We start from the raw sequence: 22,892 nt of genomic DNA, 5'->3' as shown, positions 1-22,892 counted from the left end.
GGAAATATGATTGTTAATTTCTAAGCCACCTTCCTTGGGAAAAAAATTACAGGAGCAAAATAGACACATTCCACAGTGAGCCAAAACGGCGGCCGAGGAAAATAATAAGTACGATGGTAGAAAAGATAGTGAGACTTCGATACTAAGCAAGCACAATAGCAGAAGAACACGAAAGGAAAATGAACAAGATAATACCGTAGAGGATGAAGTAGGATCACATTGGAGAACTAAATAGTAACCAAGGGACAGTTAGAGATCTCCAATCTCCAGCAGATAACGTTGCTAAGTAATCGCTTGCTTCACAAAATACGTACAATTTCAAAAGTATATTTCCACCGCACCACTACATCCACCTGCCTTCTGCAATAGCACTACCACTTCTGTTTAATAAAATTCAAGATACTAATCTCGATCCTATTTTCTTTTCCTTCTTCCTTCCTCCTATTAGTCGCAATCCCATTCATTAGACGTCTGACAAATTTAGCGTTATCCTTTTATCTTGTTCTACCTGCCCTCTTGTGGTACGTTTCTCTTCTTCTATCCGTTCTTTATCGTGCGCGAGGTTTGCTCAGCTATTTCACTAAATTGTCCATGTAGGTAGTTGCCTGCTATTTCTTCATTGCTACCTCAACAATATCACGTCTAGGCTAACATGCCAATATCCTTGCAAGCTAAAATTGTTTACCATGAATAGCTTTGAATGAGAGCTTTGTAACAGCAATTGCAAGGAATACCCAAATTTCAAGTAGAAAATTCTCATTAGTAATGTTGACTCATGACAGGTACAAATAATAGTCAATTGATGATGATCAACAACAACCGATGATGCGAATGTTGACCAACAAATAACAAATATTGACGATAAAATAACCAATAAGTAATAGTTGTGGCGAGGGGACGTTGATGGTAACTCTGTAAACTGCAACAAAGCTATTTACAACACATAGTAAATAGTAAGGATGTAGACATTGTATATAGTAAAGCTACACAAAATTATTATTATTACATAACCTTAATTTGAGATAATGGTGGAAAATGAAACATGATCAGATGTGTACACTTTCTTGTACATATGAGTCAAAATTATACATTAATCCATATATATAAAAGCGAAATGGCACTCACTCACTGACTGACTGACTGACTCACTCACTCACTCACTCAGTCACTCAGTCACTCGCAGAACTAAAAATCTACCGGACCAAAAACGTTCAAATTTGGTAGGTATGTTCAGTTGGCCTTTTAGAGGCGCACTAAGAAATCTTTTGGCAATATTTTAACTCTAACTCGCTTCGCTCGCCATATCCGTTTAGCCAGACGTTTAGTCTGGACCCCCGACTGGATCGTCCTAAGATATGATAAAAAATGCTCAAATAAAAAATTCAGGTGAGCGAAGCGATCCTGCTGATCTCATTCTTGGACGATCCAGTCGGGGGTCCAGACTAAACGTCTGGCTAAATGTATATGGCGAGCGAAACGAGCCTGACTGCTAGTAATAATAATATAATAATGTTTTATTAACTCAAGAGCTTTTACAAACATAGAGTTTCGTCATACAGTAATTTAGAGTAAATACAATATTAATATAAGTTCCATTTCATATCGCTCTACTGTCAAGATCAATGCTCGAAAGCGTTCATTTGAGTTGAATTTCCTCCATTCATCTCAGGCAATAAAGGTTGAATTACGTGTTTCTTTCTTATGAAATACTATATACGTAAGGAAAATCCTGCAACTAAATCAAACACCTAGTTAATTTGAGAATAGGAGACCGCCGACCACTGCTAGGAGAACTCATTACCGCTTGAATCCAGTTGGAGGCCGGAAAGAACTAGACAAGATTTAAATGAGCAATTAGCCTGTGAGAGAATGCAGCGAATTCGGCGCATTGTCCACAAACGAGCCAACATCAAACAAAAGAGGTGATAATTTTTGGCTTACATAGTTAGTCGAGTTGATTGCCGGCTGATTCGTTGCAAACGGGCGGAAATTCAAGCTCCAGGTAGGCAAATAACTGGAAAAATGAGGAGAATCCAACTAGACTAAATTGGGTTCTAGTCTGAGCGATGGTTCAAATTATATATGGGATTAACAAAGCGTGGAAGTTGGTGTATGTGTGCCGAAATTATGAGTTCAGAATAAAGATTACCATATTGTATTTCAGAGCTTGAGATGGATCATGTTATCTTTTATTGGTAGTTAGCTATGTAACAATTATCAATAGAATATCAGAAAGGTTAACAAAGAACAAGAGTTCGATGGGTAGGGAACAATAAAATTTGCGTAGTAGTTGATCTAATATCAATGCATTCTTAAAGAATTCTGTGACCTAATATGCGTCGAATAGAGTACTATTGCCCAAATTGGGAAATATATTCCTTATTTTTTTTATAGCAATTGAATTTAATATTATAATGTTTTGATCAACCAGCTTTTCTCTCAATTATCTACCAGCTCTCATAAGAGCATAACCTAGCCAGTTCATCTCTCAAACAAATTGAATACTTCGACTCAGTGTAAATTTATTAAATTTCAGTGAAATTGATGCTGATGACAAATACGAATTGTGGCTGAAGAGTTTCTAAAACCAATGTATGAGAACTATCCGAGTTGCTCTCATCCAAGCTGTAAACTATGTTTTGTGATTCATCTTTATCCATTTTTTTCAAAAAAGATAGTACAGATTTCTCACGGAAATATAAGACATATAAAACTTTGACACCATAAATAGAAACAGAATCAGAATAGAAAAATACAACATACGAGTATGCTGATATATTAATTGTAACAAGAATCACAGAAAACAGCATGTTAGAATTAGAGAAGTTTTCTATGCAAGAATGAATCAACAGTTCTACATATTTCCAAAGTTATAGAATAGCTGGTCACTTTGTGAAGAGTGTTCAGGTGAATAGTTTTTTCGAGATTTTTCCTAGTTGATGCTACATGATCAGGTTCTCTTCGACCCATCATCAACTGTTGTGATTCATCAGTAAATAACAGTGCTGTCTGAATGTGAGCATCCATATTGTTGATCACGTTGTGTCATATTTGACGTGAAGTCGCTGGAGGTCCTGAGACGAGCATGCGCGGTAGGAAAAATCGTGCTATCCTGAGGTTCACTCATACTGTCAGCATTGATTGGATGAAACGCATTGGTGTTATTCACGAAGGGTGGTGACGGTTGAAAGTGGATCTCACATAGTCGGACGGTGATCTGAAACTCACTGATTGACGATTGACGACTCAACATAAAGAATGCCCGATCGTGAGGGCTGGCCCCCATCACAAACGACCAACAGCGGAGACAATACTTGTTTATTGTACAGAGTCGATTATTTGTCGATGTCGATTGCTATTAATTGTTACAACGTCTTCTTGAATGGTTGGACAGATCTCTAGGAATATTGAGAGATGAGTTTGTGAACACTAGAAATTGGATAATAATGGCAGACCATGCTATCATCTATTGACAGAAGTACAAGAGATGTGAAAACATAGTTGCAATTAATTAGTTGGCCTTCTCTTGAAGCTGGATTCCTACATATCAGTGAAAGTACCGGATGATTATGAATATGATTTCCACGAGTTCTGATCGAACTATTCCCACTCTGCATGGCCTAGCGTGTGTGAATAGTCCCATTAAATCTTATGGTAATAATATTTTTACAGTACCGGTCACTTTCACTGAAACTTGAATGTTGAATTCCAATTTAATACTAATATCGGGGCATCGAGCTTCGCTCGACATTTTTATTTATTGATAAACAGAACACAATTCTCTAGAATGATGAATTTCGATCCACAGACGACGATGTCTCAGCTGTTTTTCCAAGGATGAATTATCCTTTTAATGTCGTTCAGCAAGTTTTCGCAGGGATGAGACCTAGTGCAATCGAATTTTTATATCATAAACCAACCATGTTCCAAATTTTGTGAAAATCATTAGAGCCGTTTTCTAGATCCGTTGGACATGAATAACCATAAAAAATATAAAATTTCCAAATAAATATGAATAACCAAAATATAAAAATATATACAGATATTGCTCGCTTAATAGAATACTAAACTTATAGTATGTTAGTTCAAGAGGAAATTATAGCTAACATTTCCAATAGGTGAGAATAGTGTAAATGGGGACTAAAAACAAGAACTGACATTATTAACAACTGTGAAAATACATGAAGTGGCTTTTCTATATTCAATTTTTTGCAATTCAAAACGGTGATTACTGTTTACAATTAGAAATAGTGATCAAATTCTACATTGATATGGGACTACGTCGAAGAAAATTTGAATTATGAAGAAAAATTATGGAGTTTAAATTATGCTATTGATATTGTAACAAGTGCATTTTGAATAAGAATGGCACATGATTGGAGCGGATATCGATGCAATGCTGCATTTTGTATTACATTATAATGGATAATGGTAGTATACGATAAATCAACTGATTCTCAATAATCATGGAAACATATAATATTATTATCACAACAATAATTATTCATTATACTTTAGATCAATCTATTGGATAAAATCCACTTCGTCTAAAGAATTAATGAACAAGGAAATACAATGTGTTGAATGTAATTCTCATGAATAGAGAAGATTTTTACGATAAATATGAGTTGATTATATAAGATCCAAGTAAACCATGAGAGACACTAAACTTAGAACATTGTGGTGACCTACCATTGTTATCGAAGTCAGGTGAAAAGGTTACTGAAAATGAGGAAGGCACACAACCGAACAACCAACAAGAGACAAAACAACGTCTGAACAACACGAAAAACAATAGGTTACGATTCTATCTGACTCGCTGATCGAAAGCGAACGGATGAAAGAGAATCCGGAGAGACTTGGTTTATGGTGGACACGAGCGCAAAAAGAAGAAAAGTCCTAGCACAACGCTTCCCATGGGACGATAACTTGTGAGCACACAATTCAAAATCGTATAATAACTCTTATTTATTTGTAATAGAATAGATTGTAGTTTGTGTTCTGCAATTCCTTACTAACCAATTCCTAACTTTTCCTTTCCAACAGTAGATGTGGAGGGACGTGAATATTGACTCTAAACTCTGTAGCTCTATAATATGTTGGTATAAAAGGAGAAGAGGTGGTGAATAATGGATAATTAGATGAAGATGGATATAACAAGAAAACTACGAATATATGTGATAGGTAAAATGGACAAAAATTTGGGGGAAGGGAAAAGTAAAGACTATGTATGCAAAGGAAAGGTATTGAAATGCAATGAGATTCGGTATGTTATTAATTAAGAGGATAGTGAACGGAAAGAGATTGATTGATTGATTGAGTACTTTATTTATGTAGATTACAATATAATATACTGGCTTATACACTTATATACGATAGCTTACAATACAGCAAAATTATAGATGAATTTACATACTATAGACTAAGAAAATAATTATTGAACTGTATATGATATGAAAAAGTAATTTGTAATATAATAACTATAGATAATTATATTGTTATGCATCTACATAAATTGGCGGAGCTTTGGACAGAGGGAGGTATAGCGAAAACTGCAAGAATTGAGCATAATACTATAATACATATAGATGTAGCCATTGAGTAAAGATACTGTTCAATATTCTATCAAAACCTATTTATTTGTCTCTGATGTGGTTTGATTCCGCAAAATCATGGGTTCATCCTGGCTGAATTATTGCAGTCGTAATACTCACCGACGTCTTAAATAATAATATCAGGGCACCGAGCTTCGCTCGTTATTTTTATTTATTGATGAACAGAACACAATTCTCTAAAATAATCTTGTTTATATTTTACAGCCAGCTATACGTCAGATTATGAATTTCGGGGATGCGATATTTTGATTTTCGACAGGATCACTCGCTCACCATTTACTATCCACAGACGACGAAAGTATCAGCTGTTTCAACCAAGGATGAATTATCCTTTTAATGTCGTTCAGCGAGTTTTCCCAAGGATGAGACTCAATGCAATCGAATTTTTTTATCATAAATCTACTACGTTCCAAATTTCGTGAAAATCGTTAGAACCGTTCTCGAGATTCGTTGAACATAAATAAATAACCATAAATATAAATAACCAAATATAAAAATATATACAGATATTACTCGCTTAATATAATAGGATAATCAAGCGGGGTGGGACCTTCCCGCAAATGATTCTTTGAGAACAAAAACGTTCTCATCATTTTTATGGACTGACTAAGATTCTATGTAATGATGGATATCAGTAATTCTAATTTTTCAAAGTTGGATGATCAGTAAGATTTTTCATCAAAGTTTCTAGTCCAACTGTTATAGTTTCCCAAATAACCAACCCTGCAACCTTAATCCACGAATCCTAGAAAATAGCAGACAAGATAACAACTAGACCAGATCTGATAACAATGGAACAGTAAAAGCTGAGCACTATTACCCGAGACTATTAAGAAGTGCCGAAAAGATTCCGGCTTATTAACAACAACAATGTCCACAGCTACAACAATGCTTCTAGTAATTAAGTGAGCCTGAAACAATGAACACATAAATCCATGTCTAGCAACGAGTAATGGGCGAATGATCTAGGCCTAGTGTACGAAATGTAAATATTTGGTTAGGACTACTAGTTAGCATCTGAATTAATGAGTGAGGCTTGTGTGGAAGGGAGAAGAAGGGATAGAGAGATTCAGATTCAGATTCCTTTATTCATGTGTTTAACAAAACATAATTCAACTTACGTTCTAGCGTTAAAAATAAATACCAGTAGCGGTAAAATAACATGGTGAATCATATTAAACTAATGGGTTCTAAAATAATATTGAGCAAGAAAAATGATGAAATATGTAAAAGTTAAGTCACTACTGTAATGTTTTCACATGAACCGGTGAAGTTTGGACCTTAAGAAGTCCATTCTCAGAGAGGGTATCGAGGATACCCTCCCCTTCAGCACTTAACCGTAGAAAAAGAAAGTTGAAAATTCAAACGAAATATTATGTCCAAGCGAAAAAAATTAAGACTAAAAATATCAATAAGTAAAAACCAAATCATAGAAACGATAAATCATTCAGAGTTAAATCAATTAACAGAAAAGAGTAAATAATAATAAGGATAAAAATAAAGAAAACGTTGATTCCCAATAATTGGAAAATCGATATGATATAATAATAAGTGGAATAATGAGGGAGTGAAAGTTATTATTAGAAAAGAGATTTGTATATTTAAATCCAAAAATAATTTTAATAAGAAAGGGAAATTATTGTACAAAAGAGATTAGTTTATGTAAATAACAAGATAATATGATTATGAAAATTCATGAAGAAATAATAATAATTCTAATTAGGGAATTATGAAGGGGAAATTATAATACAAAAGAGAGGGGAAGGGATATAGAATAAGGATGCTAAGATCCACTCGAGGAACAGTTTGAATAATAAACAATCTTAAATGTAGCCTGTACACATTTTTTATGCTAAATTTGGAGAGATAGATTTTATGCTAAATTTAGAGATAGAGAGATTTTATGCTATGCTAAAGAGAGAGAGAGAGATAGAGAATTGGAGTATGGAAATGAGAGAAATTAGGAATGAATGTTAAATAGTATTCATATCACTTGTATTAATAATCAATGTGGTTCAAATTCAGCCCCTTTAGTCTGTATAAAAGTATCTTCTGGCGAAGTGATTATTATATTGTTTTAATTATTCTTATTGAATGAAAATACTTGAGAATATCACAACCACGAATGCATTAAAATTGAGACACGAGTTCCGTTTGTTTCATCATTCAGCAAACTCTTTAATAAACCAAAGCTGTTCTCCACTTTGGTTTTGATTTACTAGAAAAAAAACTGTAATTTGATAATAACAGCCCACGGTATCTCGAAAATTCAATAAAATTTGTGTCTGTGACAGTTTTTTATACTTTTCATTTAATATGAGAATAACCATCACAATTATAACACTTCAATGACTACACAAATTTTTACATTAGAAGTTGGTGATTTCACATGAATGACATAAAACTTCATAGAGGTGAGACGAAGAAAAAACTGAGAATCATTTTAAAACAAATTCTACAAGACAATCATACAGTCCTCAGGGAATATTCATTCTATCCGTTTTCTAGAAGAAGAGAGACAAGATAATTTGAAAGAAAAATCAAGCCTTTTTTCACCGTATTTATGAAGGAAATACTATTTGATAACATACTAATGGAAGGAAAATTATGAAGCATCCAGTAAAAAAAATTATGTTGAAGAGACGAAATGATAGAGGCTAAGTGGACAATAAAGAACGAAAAAATCCTGTGGGAGGTGTTTGGACTACAAATAAAAGTGGAGAATGAAAATACTAGTGATCTGGAGTAATATCTTGCTATACAACGACATTAAATCAGCCTAATCCTGCCACCTAGACCTGGAGCTTCCCAATTTCCCATAGCACACTAATTGCCAGGTGGCTTATTAAAACACAGACAATTATCCTAGGTTTACAGAGCTGGGGTCTGGGGTCCACTATCAGATGTCATAAATCCATTTACTAACAGCTCAATTATCCAAAATAATAGAACCGTACATTTCCGCTGACTTCCGCTTGTCTTCGGAAGGGTGAACATGTGAACGAACATACATGTTCCAGTACAGCTTTTACCTCAATGTGTCTTCAACGGGATCCTCTTACCCATCTGCATCTCCTGTCTCTTTTTAAACACCTAGTTTTCCTTGTTTCTCTCGGTCTATGCATTACTAGTTCAACACCTATCAGTCGCATTCATCTACAAACAGACAATAATTAGAATAGGCGAACCCCAGAGTTCTCCTTCCACTAACAAATAGGGCACTTCAACAATGTTGAAGCTGATAACGATCTGATGTCGCAAGTAGGCCTGTGCTTTGTTTCCTTACAACATGTAACATGAGCTCAAATCTGCTTTCAATGGGGCACAACTCTACTTAAACTCCATAAAGTATAGAATGGGATCAGTTTGTCCCTCCAATGTAATATTTTGAGGTGAATTCTATTGTATTCTATGAATTGCACATGAGTTTTAGCTTTTCTATTATTTCAACCTTCTAAAGTTCATGTTTCAAAAGTTGTTCACGCTTCTAAACTATGGTTGAAGAGTGCCTCACTGTGGCTCTGAATGAAAAGGGTTTTTGTATTTAAATTTGAATAGGATACTAGAAAAATAGTTGAAATGTTTTCTTACTATAATTTATAATGACCTTTGTTATAATATTATCAATTTTTAGATTAATGTATGATGTCATTTGAAATATTTTAATCAACAACCCATAGTAAAACAAGAATATACAGTAGTAACAAAAGAAAAACTTGAACCAAGGAAAAAAATTAATTTTAAACAATGCTGACCTTAAAATAGAAAGAAAAATAAAAATCTCAGTACCCTTTTTGAATTATTTAATCATAATGTTTCGGACATTGATGCCATTTTCAAGTTTCTTTCTATTTTTATTACAAGTAGCCCTATACAGAAAAGAGATAAATGCTGACCTTTTTTAGAAATTCTTCCAAGCTATGATTCTGAGCAAGCCCCCCCCCCACCATGTATGAATGAATTCTTGTTTAATTAATATTCCGCTTCAAAAAATAAATATTGTATAGATTATTAGCCTCCACCTGATTTCACATTTATTTAATAGTCGGAAGCTTAAGTGCCACGATAGATCAAAGTTAATGAATAGGTAGTAAGAAATTGTCAACATCTATATATTCCAAGTACAGAACCAGATTTCGTGGCTGTTATGCCATCACAAAACCTACTTAGGTAATGTGTTATAATTTACGATCAATATTGGTTGACGATCTCCCATTTTCTCTATTCATTAGGTGATTTATGGTGGTATACTCAAGCTACTTTATGACTTTTGACATTAGGAATAAGGTGAAGGAATTGCGATAATTATTGCTAGGTAAATGAGAATCAATAGTGATGAATAGTATACTATAGTAACTAACTTGGCTGCAGTTGTAAATGTAACTGATTTCTCAACAAATTCCAAAAGGCGGCTTTCTACTTGAAAATTTCAATCTTTCAACTGTATTTTTCAATATAGAATCACAGACTTGCAAATTTTTATCGAAATTGTAACTATAAAAAATCTAGTGTGGTACACTCACACAACTTTCCTTGCTCATATTTTTTTGCAATTGTGAAGGAAGAGTTTTGTTTGGATTCGTATTTGGAAATTGATCAATCTAATAAATTCAAAATTGTAGTAGATACATTTCTTGGACTCAAAATTGTGTACGAATTATCATTTAAGTTACGTAAGTAGCATAACCTTTAGACTGTGTATTCCAAATTAAGGTTTGAAGCAGTTTTGGGCAAATGCCTGTTGTTTTTACCTGAATTGTATTTGCATATGAATAAATAAATAAATAAATAAATAATGACGATTGGCGGCAACATATTTGAAACTACGATCAGACTACTGTATATGTGTATATAGACTAATATAAATTGTTTTCAGAGTACTTTTACCTTTGTGTAAATTGTGAAATTCGATGATTTTTTCAAAAGTCTTAAAAACAACTGTTCTACAGATGAAATATCTCGACTATGTGTTCTTTTTATAAACTGCTCTATCTACCTACCTCATGCACGAGAAGGAGTTTACAAAGTCCATTTCTCAAGGATTGGGTGAACCCCATTAGTTTCCAAAGAAAAAGACTCGTGCCAGTTGATAGAGCTGATAAATATATCAGCTATACTATACAGGGTATGAATTTGAAATGAATCAGTCAAGTCATTTTTGAGAAAATCGTGAAAAACATGTTTTTTTTTGTAATTATCCGCCATTTTTCTCAAATATATTACGGAGCTCCTGCAATTTTCCCAGAAATGAGACTCATGTCAGTTGATAGGGCTTATAAGTAAGCATGGCTATCCATGGTATAAATTTGAAGAAAATCGTTGGAGCCGTTTTGAGAAAATCGTGATATACATGGTTTTATAGTAATTATCCGCCATTTTTCTCAAGAATATTACGGAACTCCTGCAATTTTCCCAGAAATGTGACTCATGTCAGTAGATAGAGCTTATGAGTAGCTATCCATGTTATGAATTTGGAGAAAATCTTTAGAGCCGTTTTCGAGAAAACCGTGAAAAACATGGTTTTTTAGTAATTATCCGCCATTTTTTCCGCCATCTTGAATTGAATTCTATTGAATTTCTTATTGTCGGGTCCTCATGGTATAAGGACCCTAAGTCAATCGGTTAATTAGGAATGGAGTTATCGTGTTCACAGACATACACACATACACACATACACACACACACACACACACACACACACACAACACACACACACACACACACCACACACACACACACACACACACAGACCAATACCCAAAAATCATGTTTTTGGACTCAAGGGACCTTGGAACGTATAGAAAACTTGAAATTGGGGTAGCTTAATTTTTTTGGAAAGCATTACTTTCCTTACCTATGGTAGTAGGGCAAGGAAAGTAAAAAAACTATCTACAATGGAGTATTATATTATATTGAGAGAAAAACATGAATAAATTAAACCAAAGAAAATTATATTATAGTATTGTTACTCCATGGTCACACCTAGCACAACGCAACCTCACAGCTTTCAATTACTTGCCGTTTATTTTTACATGTTCACACTAGTGCGAGCAATTTGCAATTTGTGCAACGACCAGCACACGACAAACCTGCCCTTGCATTCACAAACCAGCAATTTGTTCACTTTCTGCCAGCCGAGTGCAAGTGTACATGTTATGTACAGTGAAGTACACTACAGAAACAGAAACTTATCGGCATATAAATTAGTGAGCACTGCAGTCGAATAGTGCACACAGCCAAGTCGTAGGAGAGAAATGATGTTCACTGCTTCCCACATCACACCACACTACCAGACACAAACAAATTCATTCGCTATGTAGATTTTAGTGGCAATAGAATGTCTGTCTTGCTTGTACCAACTGAATTGACGTCTCCTTGTTTAATGATAAAGGCACAAAAACAAGCAATATTAAACTGCAAGTTCGAGAAACAAAACTGACGACAAAATACGAAGTCAAAATTTTTTTGATAAATTCTCTCTACAAGTTACTGACTTATTGATGACTTACATTTTACGACTCTACACTGACAGAATTCTCCTCAGCCATTTACAAAGTACTCTATTTTTTAGCAGAAAATTAGCAAACAAATAAAGCGATACAGGTTAAAACAACATCATAAATGTTGTTTTGAGATAACAACAAGGGTGTCAAGAAATAGAAGTGTGGAGAGAAATGGACTCGGAACAAAGAATACACAAAATGTTCAACCCAAAAGTTATGTACATCGACATGGTTACAATACTTGGTTGTTACTCCTACGAGGGAGTGAGGATTCTTTCATTGTTTTGTGGTCCTATAAACTGAAACAAGCCTCTCCTTGTGATTTTCGGATTTTGCAGATTATCACAATTTACTCAGAAAAAACACAGTGGATATACTCGTGAACATAAATGTGACGTGGAACAAGACAAGTTTGACTTGATTTGTGGGTTATAAACTACGACAGAGCACAGACAAGTCAACGTGTCGCTATAAACGGTGAGGAATGTGTTGGTCGGAGTTGTAAAACGTTTCCACTGATTGACTAAGGCAGGTACACATTGACTAGAGAGAATCAAGATTTGGCGAAGCTGAGACAAATGTATGCATAGAGTTGGATCAATGGAATCAGAGTTCTCAGCTCAGTGATATTGACATAGATCTCGGTGATAGATCCTATACTCCAGTATAGTTCTACTGAGACTACAAAATTGTCAGTAAAATTTCCTAGATGTAGAGAATTTTTAGTTAGATGATTCTATGAAATGCACACATTTTTGATTTTTTTCTTGTAATTTGACTGCAATCTAACACTTTGGTTAATGAACAGTTCAATTCTACCTTAAATTAATACGTAAAAGTTTGACATTGAAGGGGTGTTCACTCCTTCACAGTCTAACTGAGCAATGCCCATGCACTGTTTCTTCCAGTATCACTTTTGCTACATTTAAACGAGATCTGCAGGCTTTAAATGACAATAGACTTCTTCTGAGAAAATTGATAGAGATATTTTGGGTTGAACGTTACAAACTTGAAAGTACAGTATGGAAATATTTTGGGAGAACACAAAAGCAAGATAACATTCTGAATGCTATTCCTATAATATTGTGGTATGTTCTCAGTCAATATTTGATACTATATTACATTGATAACGAGAGGAATATTGTAACAATATTCAATTTAAAAAAAAATTATTTTTAAATTTAATATTTACATTTTTTCCATCTATTCTGAATACTAATCCTATAATGGTATCTAAGGTCTGTCCTCAGTCAATATTTGATACTATATTGCATTGATAAAGAAAGTAATATTGTAACAATATTCAATTATTAAAAAATTATTTTAAAATTTAATTTTTAAATTTTTTCCATCTATTCTGAATACTAATCCTATAATGGTCTGTCCTAAGTCAATATTTGATACTATATTGCAGTGATAAGAAAGGAATATTGTAACAATACAGCACGCTGACGCATGAAATAGAAGTGTGCTGTAAAGTTATGTATATTGCAAGCTAACAGATTGCTTAGCTTGTATCCACAGACTATATCCACAATCGCCTTTCTTATTTATTCAAGACAAAGATGTCATACCTTGACATTTATACGTTTTATTGAAATTTCTCACCTTATTTGATACCAGTTCGATAAATGTAACAGCCACAATAATTCAGCGATCCCAGTTTACCTGCAAAAGAGGAATTTGTTAATAAAATGGTGTTAATAATCTGCTGGAAAATACAGTTAACGTTCATAGGACTAGTTAAATCACCATCGCATTAAACCGATAAGTTAACATTAAACCACCAAACTGAATTATTCTCAGCAAAAACAAAACATCTTGCAAAATAATATTGAATTGATAATAAGAAACTTCTAAAGCGTCTTCACATGAAACGTAAATTTGACAACATTGTAACAGAGTTTGATAGTTCCAACTTTGAAAGTAACAAGGTATATTGATTGAGAAGAACATCAGTCAAGGGATTAAAAGCAACAAGTGGTGAATTAATTAACTAAAAACCCACTAAATCAACCAGCAGCGATACTTAGTCATCCCTGACTGCACTAAATCTTCATCAGGCTTGTGTACAGAAATTCAGTAGTTATTTTATTGGCTGTTGATGCGAAACCGTGGGAGAATTCGAAATTATTTACACAACATCAATATTCATTGAAGATGCTGGCAAGACAAACTCGTCGGTAATATAGCAGGTATGAGAGGTACAGAAACCTGCGTATTAGCATATTACAACAGCTTAGTTTCTGGCAGAGCTACACTACCAGAGGCGTAACACTAACAAGGATTCACTATCCTCTCTATTTTGAATGAAAAACACAGCAAGGGATGTGAGGAAGAGGGATCTATGAACCTAGAGGAGTGAGAGAGACGGAAGGGAAGATTTCGGTTTGTTTGTAGACACAGGAGTTCCTTATACGTTCGGTAGGCGGATCCCGCTTGCAAGCATTATAATACAGTAGTACGTTATGATATGCTAAACACTGTAATGCCTTGCTTTGTAGCAAGTATTAATGTGTGCGTTAATTCACCCTGCCGGCGCTCGGCACAACCAAACATTAATGTTTCATAACTAGCACGTCAGGTGTTCTACTCTCCCAGGCACAAATTTCCTTCCACAATCTATGTCTAGGCATGCGCGATCTTAGGAAATTATATTGTTTGTGTACCAGAACCTGAAACCATTATCAAGTTGAATAAGATTCAGTGAGGGAGAAGATAAAATATGGAACTTGAATGTAACTAACTATTCAAGATTTAGGAAATCAATGTCAGATTGAAAGCATTTAATTGTATATTATATTGTAGATATGTTATGTATCTCATATTTATATTTATATTTGTCTTGTTATTTTTGTTGATCTTGTTACTATTGTATTCTTTTGAAATTGGTGTATACCGTTGGGAATCTAATAAATAAATGAATAAATAAATTCACCTGAGAACACTAATATCAGAAATTAGCCAGTCAGATCGAGTGAGGGAAAAGATGAAATGTGGAACTTAAATTTAACTAACTATACATGATTTGAGGAATCAATGTGTGGTTGAAAGCCAGAAAACACCTCAGAACTGGGATATCAATATCAGAAATGATCCAGTCGGGTCACTCGATATTTTTTTCAAGTTTAGGGGTTTGATGGTTTCTATAAGACATTTTCGAGAAAGAGTTTTCTATTGGAATCAGAACAGTTATCCGGTGAACGGGTGAACGGAATCAGAATACAGTTTAGATGCTAATCAGGCACGACAAATCATCAGGATCCGACCAACTCTGCAACTTTCTCAAGTTTGCGCACAACTATTTTTGCCTTTACTTGAACCGGATTCGGTGTGTGACCAAATAATCTAGCTATTTTACGGGGTGCGAGCGCTGTGTGCCTGTGTCGATGTCAGACAGACAACTTTCCGCTCAATTTACACAATCGACTATCGCACAAACCGACACCGACACCGACACGACACGATACAGGCACGTTTTCCCCGACACTGGTTACCGTTCGAAAACAGGCTGGAGAATCACAATTCCCATCGCAAACAGTTCAAAGCAGAAAACCAGATCGGGAAGAACATATTCTCAGCTAAGTTCATTACAATACTCATACAGTACAGAATCCACACATTGTTTTCAAAACCTGAACGACCGTTTAAAACAGAGTTGATTAGAAAAATAACATAACTTTCAAAACGGTCACACCAATTTTAGCAGAGCGCTCTTCATCTGACAGAACTCTTTGAGACACAAGAAGCCGCTTCTCTGTTTCAACATTCACGCTTCTCAAGACCACCCTTGAAAACATCTTGAGAAAATATTATGATGTGGAAGAGTTATGAGAAAAATAAGGAGAGTAGTTGAGGGAGGAGAAAGATGGGTTGACAGGGAAGAAAGAGAGTGTAGGAAAAAAGGATTTGACTCATTTTAGAATTCCAATTTACACAAGGTGCTGCTTCTGCTACTACTATGATACTCTACTTCTATGAACCATCAAGTCATTTCAGGCTCAAGCCATGAAGCTTCTTCAAAACAGAGGGGTTTGTTTTAGCGTGAAATCTTATAGCTTGACTCCATTGAGAATTTGTGACTAATCACTGTGTTTTTACTACAAAAAATGGCTTCGAAAATTAAAACGGTTGGCAACAAAAAGGGGTTTTCACATTCTAGTTGAAGTATTAGGTTGTCACAGATGGAATTAGTCTCACGGACTTACTCCAACTGTGAAGAGAGTTCAAAGGAAATAGTACAAATGAAGGACTTGAATACTCTTGAATAAATCAGAAATCAGTTGAATAAATTGGAATTATAAACATAAGAGCTAGATTTAGCTTAAATTAGCAAAGATTTTCATGGATTGAGCAAGTGTACTGGGCGTTACTCCACGTTGAAAATTGATTTCATCAGATTAAACATCTATGGCTGAACAGCCAAGGACGGGCGTTGGATAGAAGAAGAACAAGATTAAACATCAAGACAACAAGATTGTGAACCATAATATAAAATAAATAAGTTGATAATAATCCAGCAATTCAATTGTACACTAATTGATCATAAATTGTGTCTGAATCATTGTAAACTGTCTGATCCAGTAAGTAATTTAATGAAAACTGAATCGAATTTGAAAGTTAACTCCTCTCACTGATAGTTCATGTTGAATCCAAATATAGGAAGATAACTTTTGTGAAAGCAAGAAGATATCATGCAGATATCGAATATCAAAGGTGGAAATATTCGAAAGGAAACAATCATAATGTAAAATATCAGCAGGTGAAGCACCACTACAAGGGATTACTATTACATACAACCTTGTTAAGAATGAATGGGTGAAAATTGGCATCATAGATACAAAAAGAGACAGTGGATTGTTGTAACAAAATTCTTCCTTCTTTCACTAGCAGAGGAAACAATTCTAACACAAAAATTACTTGCTAAAATTTATATAACCTTACCAAATTAAAGGTATGCAAGTAAGTATGCTTGGATACTGCAGTATCATACTCAACTAACAACTGATGCCAATGGAAATTTGTTGAGAAGATCAATTACTGTATCATTATTCGTGGCCTATTGGATATGATTATTTGAAATTTCACCTGGTCATGTAAGATAAAGACGTTGAAAGTCCAACCTATAATCATACAATCAACTTTCACATATTCACATCCAATTTAAGTCCACTATTCTCCAAATCAGGTAAACAAGAAAACCTTCGCTTTTTAACAAGAAGGAAGAACGTGATATTATCGTATAAATTGACGTAAAAGGCTCTCAATATGAATGGTACGAAACTAGGTACTAACTATGATAGGAGTAAAAGTGAATATCTTTATTTAGTCAACACGTTATTTCACGTGTTAAACTGAATTTGATTGGAGCCTTTCAAAAATAGATAGTTTAAAGTACTTGGGAAATCATTAGAACTTCGGGAAGAACAGAATAGAAATATACTCATATAATAATGAAATAACACAATATATTGTAGGAAACAAACATTCATAAATAAATACATAGATAATCAGAATAAATTTAAAGAAGAGAATTGCGAACTGTTATAAACGAATCTAATTCATCACAAGTCATAAATAAAATAATTTTTTTCAGCCTTGAATGATTTCTATCTTTGGATTGGCTGATAATCATCACTAACGGACGAAGGAACAGAAAAAACAAATCATCCATGAACAGTTGAGGAAGTGGGAGAAATAACAAAAATAACATTCAAACTATCAAACAATATGTCAAACATAAATAAAAATATAAATCTGTGTACCCTTTTTGAATTATTTCGTCACGACATGTTTCGGGTACTTATGTCATTTTCAAGTGAAAGTGTAGGACTTACCTAATGTGTAAAGACAATGTGTGAAACATATAGGAGAGCAAGGTGTGGAGCTATAGTTAAGGCCTAATAGACATAGCCTAATGATTAAGGCCTAACAGTTGACAGAAAAAGGTAGATAATGGAGTATGAAGACAAGATAGCAACAACAAAAAGTAGCAAATATTTTACCGAAGAGAGGCTAGCAATTAACTAGACAGTGGATGAAAAAATTCTTATGTCATAATAAAACTCAATTTCTATGTGCAATCTTAGTCCGTTGTAATGAGACATAACACATTACTTGCAACATATTTCTTCATACAAAGAGAACATCATTCATAACTCAGTCCTTTGCAGCTTTCAAGAGGCTGCTCTTGGCCGAGAGAAAAGAGTAAAAAACGTTACGAAATTGAGAATGCCGACGAATGAGCGGACTATGACAAATGATGTGTTTGGCCAGCAAGTAGGATTTTAGTCGGCAGATTGGCGTTTATGGAAATATCATTGAGCCGTGGCCATGTAACCATCAATCAGCACCGGTTTTTGTGTATGTGATGTCAGCATAGAAATACAGAACAACTAGATCGTTTGATGCTGGCTTGGCAATCTGTGAAAATGAGATATCATCTTGATTTGTTCAAATGACTGCTTGCGCTCATACAGAAGCCATCATTCATCTTTTTCAATATGAACTGAACCACTTTGAACTGTCAGCATTGTTTGAATGGGAAGCATTGAGGTTAGTAGAAATGCCTGCTGACAGTATAACATAACTATACAGCTCTCAGCATAACTAGCACCATCTGTCGGCATCGTTTCAAACTAATGCTTCGTCTCTCGACAATCCACCTCACAACGACCGATTTATTGCTGGAGGCTATATATTATTGTGAACAACAAAAAGTGTATCAAGTTGTTTTACTTCATGCTACAGACTGTAATTGTGTGAGAAAGAGAAACTATAAGGTTTTTCTTTTGATTAGTGCAGAGGATAACGAAGGCTTGTACAAATTGACAAATATGAAGAAATAAAAATAAATAAATAAATATATAAATAAATAAAAATATCAATCTGAGTACCGTTATATTATATTATTCTATTATTATTTATATTATATTATATAGATTCATATTATTTTTGTGACAAAATAATTTATAAGGCTACTCAGATAAATATTTTAATTTATATTAAAAGTAGCCCTGAAAAAAATAAAATAAAATGAAGAATAACATGTATGAAATGTTCACACTACTATGTGACTACTACAGAGAGACTACTATGAAGAAATAGAGTGCTAGGAAATTGAAAATCTAAGTACCCTTTTTGAATTATTTCGTCACGATATGTTTCGGGTACTTATGTCATTTTCAAGTGAAAGTGTAGAACTTACCTAATGTGTAAAGACAATGTGTGAAACATATAGGAGAGCAAGGTGTGGAGCTCAAGTTAAGGCCAAATAGACATAGCCTAATGATTAAGGCCTAACAGTTGACAGAAAAAGGTAGATAATAAAGGATGAAGACAAGATAACAACAACAAAAAGTAGCAAATATTTAACCGAAGAGCGGCTAGCAATTGACTAGACAGTCGATGAAAAAATTTTTATGTCATAATAAAACTCAATTTCTATGTGCAATCTTAGTCCGTTGTAATGAGACATAACACATTACTTGCAACATATTTCTTCATACAAAGAGAACATCATTCATAACTCATTTCTTTGCAGCTTTCAAGAGACTGCTCTTGGTCGAGAGAAAAGAGTAAAAAAAGGTTACGAAATTGAGAATGCCGATGAATGAGCGGACTATGACAAATGATGTGTTTGGCCAGCAAGTAGGATTTTAGTCGGCAGATTGGCGTTTATGGAAATATCATTGAGCCGTGGCCATGTAACCATCAATCAGCACCGGTTTTTGTGTATGTGATGTCAGCATAGAAATACAGAACAACTAGATCGTTTGATGCTGGCTTGGCAATCTGTGAAAATGAGATATCATCTTGATTTGTTCAAATGACTGCTTGCGCTCATACAGAAGCCATCATTCATCTTTTTCAATATGAACTGAACCACTTCAAACTTTCAGCATTGTTTGAATGGGAAGCATTGATGTTAGTAGAAATGCCTGCTGACAGTATAACATAACTATACAGCTCTCAGCATAACTAGCACCATCTGTCGGCATCGTTTCAAACTAATGCTTCGTCTCTCGACAATCCACCTCACAACGACCGATTTATTGCTGGAGGCTATATATTATTGTGAACAACAAAAAGTGTATCAAGTTGTTTTACTTCATGCTACAGACTGTAATTGTGTGAGAAAGAGAAACTATAAGGTTTTCTTTTGATTAGTGCAGAGGATAACGAAGGCTTGTACAAATTGACAAATATGAAGAAATAAAAATAAATAAATAAATATATAAATAAATAAAAATATCAATCTGAGTACCGTTATATTATATTATTCTATTATTATTTATATTATATTATATAGATTCATATTATTTTTGTGACAAAATAATTTATAAGGCTACTCAGATAAATATTTTAATTTATATTAAAAGTAGCCCTGAAAAAAATAAAATAAAATGAAGAATAACATGTATGAAATGTTCACACTACTATGTGACTACTACAGAGAGACTACTATGAAGAAATAGAGTGCTAGGAAATTGAAAATCTAAGTACCTTTTTTTGAATATATTTCATTCATAACATGTTTTATCAATGCCATTTTCAAGTAAGGGGATGACATAGAATTTCCTGATAAATAAGAATAGCCTTAGGGAACCTCAGAATAGCCTCATAGTACTGGGAAATTGAAAATTCAAGTACCCTTTTTTAAAAAACTATAATTCACAACATGTTTCATCATATGAATGCCATTTGCAAGTAAGTGGATGGAACAGAATTTACAGATAAATAAATTTACTGATAAATTGATGAATTTACTTCGTTTTGCTGTGTTGAATAAAAAAAATATTCTATTCTACCAAAAAGTTAAATATGAGTACTTCTGAGGGAGATTTCAAGAATCTTGATTTCTTGAGGCTTGATTCAATTTTAAGTTACACCAACTTGCAATGAACTAATGTTATTACCTTACTCGAAAGTAGCTAGATAAACTAGGACAAAGTATGAAAGATTCTTGCGATCATGAAGAAGGTTGAGATTTTTCATCTAAGGTAAATAACGAATTTCTTTATTTGTTATGCAAACGTTAATTTCACAGCTTGCATACTCATGATAATGTAATACAAAAGCTACATTACCCATTGCATTGTCCGAAGAAGGGTTAGTAATTATTCTTGATAATAATAATAATAACATTTTATTGTCAGAAAGCCATAATATATAGCATGGACAAAGTCATATAACTGAATTACTGTTTTAAACTAATTACAGTTAGGTCACAAGCTAAGATTTGTTATCACAATATGTTCATAATATGTTGAGCATCATATTCCAATTTTCATATGCAAGTATTGGATTCCAGTTGTAGATGCACTGAATACCATGAACACATTTTATAACTCATATGATACTACCAGAGACAACTGATACAACTTACGTTATTTTTTCTGTATGGTACTACAGTATGCAGGAGATCAAAACCTTTGACCCTCTATAAGAATATCTAATGAGTTGTACGAATGAATAGCATAACCAGAGCCACTCTTTCACGGTTATCAAGAGTGCAGCTAATTGAAAACACTGTAAAAGCGAAACGTAGAATAATTGCAAAAAAATATTCATTTGCAAATTTCAGTATTATTTGCCTCGTCGCAGTAACACCTGCAATTTACATTCGCACGCTTATTCATTCAGAAATTTAATTCTAATAGAAATACTTGGTTGTAAAGTAAGTGGATTCACCTCGACAAAGGGGTGATTACTTGCAGGAGATAGGAAGATAGGGAAAGAGCTCTCTTTCTCTCCTATTAGTACGTAATTTATTCATAAGTTCTCATCCGAGGTTACCTAGACTCAAATTTATTTCTCTTATATATTCTCCCTATATTTTCCTTGAATATCATCTACACAAATTACTCCTTTTTACCCTACCGTCATTTGTTTATCTCTCCACAGTTGATTTTTCTGTTGTGTCCCCCATTCATTTAAAAAAGTTACCTTTCTTCTACACTTCTCATTATTTTTACCACAATAGAAAATAAGATCACTACAAATCACACACGAATTCTATATGAAATACTAAATCGTATTGCCGGTATTGGAATAAATATTGGTTAAGGTGTATATTTTTTCTTTCCTGAATGCATCTTATTTATTTGCATCTAAATAGAGCGATACTTCAATTTTGTTCTATTTTTGTCCACACTGAATTCTGGAACTACTCAAATTCATAGTTTGTATATTTTTCAGTAACATAACCTATCTTTTGGAAACTATCTTCATGTCAAAATTTGAGAAGGGCAGTTTGAGGCTGAGTCTGTTTACGTTTATCAATTATTCAAATGATTCATGTATATTTCCAATGTGGATAAAAAATAATTAACACATTTGAAGAGTACGAGACAACAATATTTCGATTTGTCATAATATGTGTCATCACCTGGATTTGGAAGAGAAAATAACACAACGATTTATCTATACCAATGTTTTCACGTCAGTTTCGTTTGTGAATTAAATATAGGGCTACCATCTCTATTGAAATAGAATTAACAGGGCTATGAAATATAGAAAGTGTACGTTTATGTTATTTTGTATTTCAAACTATATTTCATACGAATTTAATCATCTCCATGATTTTTTTCAATAGAGTCTCCAGTAATCCATGAAATATTTATATTCATACATCTTCATGATTGTTTCAACAAATTTCAATGCAATATTCATGGAGAGAAACAGCTCTGACCGACCAGGAAAAATTTATTGAATAAAATTAACATTGTCATGCAATAAAATATAGAAAATGTACGTTCATGTTATTTTAATT

This window comes from Nilaparvata lugens, chromosome 7 (assembly GCF_014356525.2).
Source record: "Nilaparvata lugens isolate BPH chromosome 7, ASM1435652v1, whole genome shotgun sequence".
NCBI classification, from domain to species: domain Eukaryota; kingdom Metazoa; phylum Arthropoda; class Insecta; order Hemiptera; family Delphacidae; genus Nilaparvata; species Nilaparvata lugens.
The sequence above is the reverse complement of the archived record's forward strand: the minus strand, read 5'-3'. Positions refer to the sequence as shown.